The sequence below is a fragment of the Erigeron canadensis genome, chromosome 7 (genome assembly GCF_010389155.1).
Source record: "Erigeron canadensis isolate Cc75 chromosome 7, C_canadensis_v1, whole genome shotgun sequence".
Lineage (NCBI taxonomy): Eukaryota > Viridiplantae > Streptophyta > Magnoliopsida > Asterales > Asteraceae > Erigeron > Erigeron canadensis.
In genome coordinates this window covers 24,803,438-24,809,323 of record NC_057767.1, presented here as the reverse complement: position 1 = coordinate 24,809,323, position 5,886 = coordinate 24,803,438, and the positions used below count along the sequence as shown (strand labels likewise).

Sequence of the window (5,886 nt, the reverse complement as noted above, 5' to 3'; positions counted from 1 at the left end):
TAGTTTACAACATATATCTCCTAAAATAATCACACTAAAATAAACACACTACCGTTATCAACAACCTACGTTATTCGTCGTCGTCACAACCATCGTCGGTTGACGCCACCACGTGCCACGCTGCCGCCACCGTCGTCACTACCACTATAACCAAAGACGACACTACTATGGGGGCAGTGGGGTCAGCTGCCCTCACGTCAATGTTGGTATGTAAGTGTGTAGTACATTAATAGTGTAGTTGTTTGTAGAAAAATTATTTTCTTTCAAATTATTATATGTATTTATTACAAATACCTAATTATAATAATCATATAGTTTTGTAGGATATATATATATATATATATATATATATATATATTTACAAGCTAATTATTTAATAAAAATATAATTTTTTGAGTTTCTTGCATTATGAATTGATACGTTTTCATTTGATAAGACATTGTCTGACACGTGTGGTCTTTATTTATTAAAAAAACTAGTATTTTTAAATATGATTGTTATACCTGGTGTGAAGAACGAAATTCTTTTGAAGATCTATTTTTTATTCTCTCAATTTTTTACATTTTCAAATTAGATGCTTAAAATTTTATTTTTTTTAAAAGACAGAGCGGATAAATGGCTAACACTTCCAACTTTGATGAGCCTATGCCGGGTTTGAATTTTGGCAATGCGTCAATGCCCTATATGGTTTACTCTCTCATGTATAGATGGGTATAACATTTCTAAGGTCTCCTTACCTCATTTGCGTGTGACAAGATTTGCATGCGTTACCCACAATTTTTTAAATTACCGGCCTATTGGGGAAAAAAAAAAAAAAAGTATGGCGTATCTAACTATAACAATTTCATCAGGCAACTGTCTTAGTTATGATAAATCCGGAGGTTATTTTGCGGGAAAAGAAACCAAAAAAAGGAATGTGGGCCGGATATGTCGGTGTGTTTTGTTATAAAAGAAAAAGGAAAGCATAACGAGTATTATTTATTATGAACCCTAACGAAGAAATCGTAAATTAAGCGGATCGACAAGGAAAAAAACGGAAGTTCTGGTTTCGCATTGAGGTATTCATCGAAAATTTCTGGCCTTTTGTTTTTGTTTTTTATCATCAGCATCATCGTATCGTGTGTGTATATATATATATATATACATATAGTATTTGAGGAGGAGGAGGCAGGGTGTGTCCTATTATTAGTAATTAATCAATGGGTTCTTTTAGTGTTAAATATCAAAGGCGGAGTATTAAAAATCAACCCTGCGATATCCCTGTTGACTGTTTGTATATAATCTTTGAAAAGATAGATAAAAAATCCGACCAAGATTCTTTTGGTTTGACCTGTCATCGGTTTCTCGATATTCAAAATTCGTGTCGTAAATGCCTAGGAATCTTACCTTTGTCCGGTGATCTTGACGACGTTGTTGACTATTCCGTTATCCTTGATAAATTAGTGAACCGTTTTAGACAATTACGGTCAATCTCTCTTCCCAAGTGTCATTCTCTCACGGATGATGATTTGAATATTGTAACAGATTCGTGTAAATCTTTGATACTATTGGATCTTGGTTGGTGCTCTTCCATCACGGATCTTGGAATTGGGTATATCAATCGTAATTGTTGCCAACTCATAGCTCTTCGAGTATCTGGTTGTCCTAAAATCTTAGGTCGAACCTTCCAAGGTTTTTCTCGGACTTTGTATCGTTTAGATGCTACAAATTGTGCGTTTGATTCTAGTGGTCTTGCGTCTATATTAAGTGTCCGCGGTCTCAGGTATCTCAATCTTTCTTTCCTCAGATATGAACTTGACGTGGTTGGTTTAGGATTTGCTTCTAAGCTTAAGATCCTTAACTTAAGTGGATGCAACCGTGCTACAGAAGATGCTATAATTGAAATTTCACAGGGCTGCCCGTTACTTCGAGACTGGAACTTATCTGGTTGTCACAATATTCGTATTCCTGGTTGGGAGTCTATTGGATTGCATTGTCAAAATTTGGAAACACTTGATGTCATGAATTGTGGTGGTATTGATGACGCGGGTTTGGCAGCTCTGGCAAATGGCTGCACTCGCTTATTGGTGTTACACGTGAATAATTATTGTAACAGAATCACACCATTCGGGATCCACTATTTTAAGAAGCAAAGACGAGACGTGGAGCTTTACTACAACCTGTACAACAATTCGGTGGTCAGACCTCAGAACATATAGGCAGTTTACTACTACAAGTACAATAACTTGGTGGTTAGACCTTAGAACATAAAGTCACTTTACTACTACAATAACTAGCTGGTCCGACCTTACAACATCGTGATTATGGAAGTTACGACTATAGCTAGCTGTCTTATCTATATTAAACTGCAGTTTGCTATTAGTTGATTTATTCTTCTATCTAAATGTTATAATTGATGAATCAAAATATAGCTTTTGGCTGCCTTATTTTTGTAGTATTATTGATTTATTGGTCTTTAATGTGATGGATAATTAATCTAAAGGATTCTGTGAATGCAATAGGGGCATTGCAAGCAACTCTACATCACGACTTTGACTTTTTTTCGAACCCATGTTGCTAAATTAGCCGTCTAGCTTTTGGAAAACAGGATCTAAAATGTTAACTAACTACATGGTTACGATGAAATATGTTACAAATGCATGTTATATAAGACTGGTCATAAACTATCTAAAATAGATATTGTGAAATTTACGGTTTTGATTTATGAAAATATGTATGTTTTTACAGGTTGCAGAGGGATTGAGACTAGCTATGTGGAGCTACGAGGATCATAGGTTCATTTGAACCAGGGTAATGGTGAAGTTCTGGTAAAATCTTGATTAATTAAGTTAATCTTTCCCCAATTCACTATTGGATTTGGTGGGGGTAGTGGCCGAGTTGCATGTCTGTTTGCGTCTTATTTATGATCTGAAAACAATCTTATTCAGTAATGTATAAGCCCTGACTATAAGCCCTACATCTATCTCGAACAAGATTTGAACATGCCCCCCAAATTGTGGAAAGAATTTCGCATATAGGACCCTTGGCATTTGTGATAGTTGTTTTGATCTCGCCACTTGGGAATGGTAAAAGTATTCACATAACAAATCAGTAAGATGTGTTTAAGTTTTTCTTTTCCAGCTTTCTTTAAAGGGCCAATTGATTGGAAAATACCTCGACTTGTCACAAAATACTTTTCTGGATTTAAAACCGACAAACACGTCTATTATGGGTCTTTACCGGCTCAGGCATGACATGGAGCCGGTCATTTGTTACTAGGTAGTGTACACAAAAGACCCCACTTAACACTATTTGTTTAACTATAATTATATACCTTTATTAATGGAGAAGGATCATGAACAGTAACCACTAATGAACAGTGAAACAGGCTGGCATGCAGGTACTGGTACCTAGCCGCTTAATTTTTTTTTTTAATATATATATATATTTATATATATACTAAAAACCAACTGGTTTTTTACAAGTTTTTATGCACATGGTACAACTATACATACATGTAACTTCTTTTAATATGTATCTGCACAGCTGTCTGCTAGCCTGCTTAAATTTCTTTTTAAAACGTATATATTTAATATGTCAAACGTTTTTGCGGGTTTCTCATATTGTTTTCATATAAGGCTTTTTAAGATTTTGTCTACCTCTATTTTTGATTTAACTTATCTATATTCTTTATAATGGTTCTATTTGCTTTGTTTTTTGTCTCACCCTGTATTACCTTTCGGATTTTACCACGTCGCAACCCTTTTTGGTTTTCCTTGCGCAGCTGCCTACCAATCTGTTTTTTTATTAAGTAAAACATATGTGTCTAATATGCTAACTTTTAAACGGGTTTATTATATTTAGTTATCTTTGATATAACAAACATAGACATATATTTATATCTTTTTTTATGTTTGATATAACAAACAAAGTCATATATTTATAATTTTTTTTATGTTTTTAGTTGCCTGTCAATATCATTATGTACCACTATTTTTTTTCATTCGCACTTATCTCCTTTGTGATTTTAACTAATATGTTGAAAACTTATATTCAATTTTTTTATCGTACTTTTCTCCTTTGTGGTGTTAATTAACATATTGACAACTTACATTTAAATTTTTTACTTTCGTTTTTGATTTTTTGGTTTGTTGCACATATAAATTTAATGTATTCGTTACAACAAACTTTTATAAACGTGTGTGGTATTTACTTTAGACAAGTTGTATTTCATATGTCAAAGCTTTTAGTAACATATATAGCGAAACATGCATCATCAATAGGAAAATCTAACCACAATAATTGATACCACGTAATGCACAAAAGTAATCTAACGTGGTTTTCCCTTGTATATATATATATATATATAAATATTTGAAACAAACCTATCAATGACATAATGTTTTTTAATTAAATGGTTGAAGATTCAACTTAATTACACTAAAATAATAGGTGAAATAATGCTTTTTAATTAGACGGTTGAAAATTCAACTTAATTACACTAGAATAATAGGTGTTTTGAAGCCCTGCAAAACGGGGCCTAATTTTACTAGTTATATATATATGTGTGTGTGTGTGTGTTTTTGTGTATTGAAAAGTAAAATGTTGCTCGTGAGTTTAACAGTTACTTTCTTTCTTTCTTTTTTTTTTTTCTGTGGATTATAAATGGATGAATTGATATTTGTTTGATATATGTTGATTTTATGATGCAGGTTTTGCTTGATATTTGTTTAAATGGGTTTTATGGTTTGTTACTGGAAATAGGGGCGGCGGTGATGGTTTTGACGGTGATGCCGGAAAATTGTTGATGCCTACCACCACGTCACCTAGGCTATTAACCCCTTAAAACTTGCAACTTGCGACAAGCACCTCCTTGGCGGAGATCTTGAAGCCGGCTGCGGCAGTGACTATAACATTTTGAGTGAGCTAGCTAGCTTACATTTTTGGCTGCAATGTTCATTTGGTGCAAAGAACAGACAAATCTTTAAAAGATTAAATAAAAAGAGGATATGTATACCCTTGTGTATCTTGAATGACTTTGGTTTTGTTGTAACTTTGAGCAGATTCGCTTCATTAAGGGAAAGCCCAAAGGTTGGCTTTGTAAGGAGAAAGGCCGCTTTCTGCCATTTTCTTTCATGCATAAACATAAACCAGAAGCAATGACTTTTGGGTGCAGACTTGTTGCAATAGCTAAAGATGGTAAATTCGTTGCAAAATATGGTCTTTTCGTGAAGAAATGGATGAACATTGGGAACCGGCTTGCACAGAAAATGGCTTGCACAGAAAATGGGGACGATGAGATAACTTACAAGCCTTCAGTTAAGTTGGCGTTCTTTTCTGAGTAGAGTTTCGGCTTTTCATTAAGCTCATGTTAAACATTAAGTAACAGGAGTTTAGTCGAATTCAGAGTTGGTGAAAATAATCAAAATCTGCAGGTTGACAGAGTCAGCTTTTTAGTTCTTACTCATTTCCGGCCAGTTTCTGTTTTTTTATAGTTTCTTTTGTTTGATTAGTGCCATTTGATAATTATCTTTACAGAATTGGAGTCTTAGTCAATCACTCAGTAAATTACTATAAAACTAGCTAATATTCTCGGGTTTAACCCGGGTCATATAATAAACGTTTTGCGAACAATTATATATATATATATATATAAATAAAAGAAGGTGTCTTAAGGAGAGAAGGTCTTATGAACCAATCAGAACGTGACATGTGAATTTAAAAAAAAAACGCGGTGGCATTTTTGTAAATAAATCAAACTTTTGTCAGCCTGGGTCTAGGTCAGCTTGGGTTATGATCAGCTTGGTTGGTCAGTTTAGGTTCTGGGTCAGCTTGTGTTCTGATCAGCTTAGGTTCTGATCAGCTTGGTTGGGTCAGATTGGTCAGCCTGGGTTATGGGTCAGCTTG

The 5,886-nt window shown here is 34.1% G+C and overlaps 1 long non-coding RNA gene across 1 annotated transcript; it reads left to right on the top strand.

The window, feature by feature from the left end:
- The first annotated feature begins 977 nt into the window (after window positions 1-977).
- On the top strand, window positions 978-5,442 carry LOC122608410. The gene is made up of 3 exons (XR_006325220.1): window positions 978-1,058; window positions 2,728-2,807; window positions 4,692-5,442. It is a non-coding gene; the product is annotated as an uncharacterized LOC122608410 (long non-coding RNA).
- Window positions 5,443-5,886: the final 444 nt, after the last annotated feature.